At 64.1% G+C, this 604-nt stretch overlaps 1 protein-coding gene across 1 annotated transcript in view; it reads right to left on the reverse strand.

Moving 5' to 3' along the window:
• LOC119587762 (protein tramtrack, beta isoform-like) overlaps positions 1-604 on the reverse strand; it is a gene marked incomplete at its 5' end in the record, with an annotated part of 48,755 nt that overhangs the window by 27,384 nt on the left and 20,767 nt on the right.

The following is a 604-nucleotide window of genomic DNA, read 5'->3' on the forward strand; positions in this document are numbered from 1 at the left end:
CAAGGGAAGGGGCATCTGTGTTGGCAGGGACATTGCCGCCGAGGAGGCCTGGGACCTACTCCCCTCATCCCCTATGGGCCAAGAACAGTCCAGCCATTCCACGCCGCCCTAGAACAAGAGAAAGGCCACATGAGCACTGCAGGGCTGGCAGTCGTGCCTCCGATGTGTCTCGCCCTCGGGCCACCGAATCTTAAGGTACACCATCGACCAGCCACTTCCGCGCACGTCTCCGAGACGGACACCTGCCTCCCTTACCAGCAAAATACACCAAACACTAATGTCTTAGATCACCTGGTCCCCGACGAGCGCACAGCCCTCAGCGGAAAGCCTCCGAGCGAGACGCGGCGGAAACAGCAGCGGGCAAGCGGCGGGGGGCGCCTTCACCTTCATCTGTGCGGCATCGGCGCCATCAACACGCCTGGGTCACAGCCCGGGTGTTTGAGGAGGAAGTGGGACTTGAGGTTCTCCTTGAGGCTGGAGGAGTGCGAGCACACCGGGCAGCGGTAGGGCTTCTCGCCCGTGTGGATGCGCACGTGGCGGTCGCGGTGCGAGGGCCGGTCGAAGGTCTTGCCGCAGTAAGGGCACGGGTACGCGGGCCCCAGGC

The sequence above is a fragment of the Penaeus monodon genome, chromosome 23, assembly GCF_015228065.2.
Source record: "Penaeus monodon isolate SGIC_2016 chromosome 23, NSTDA_Pmon_1, whole genome shotgun sequence".
NCBI lineage: Eukaryota > Metazoa > Arthropoda > Malacostraca > Decapoda > Penaeidae > Penaeus > Penaeus monodon.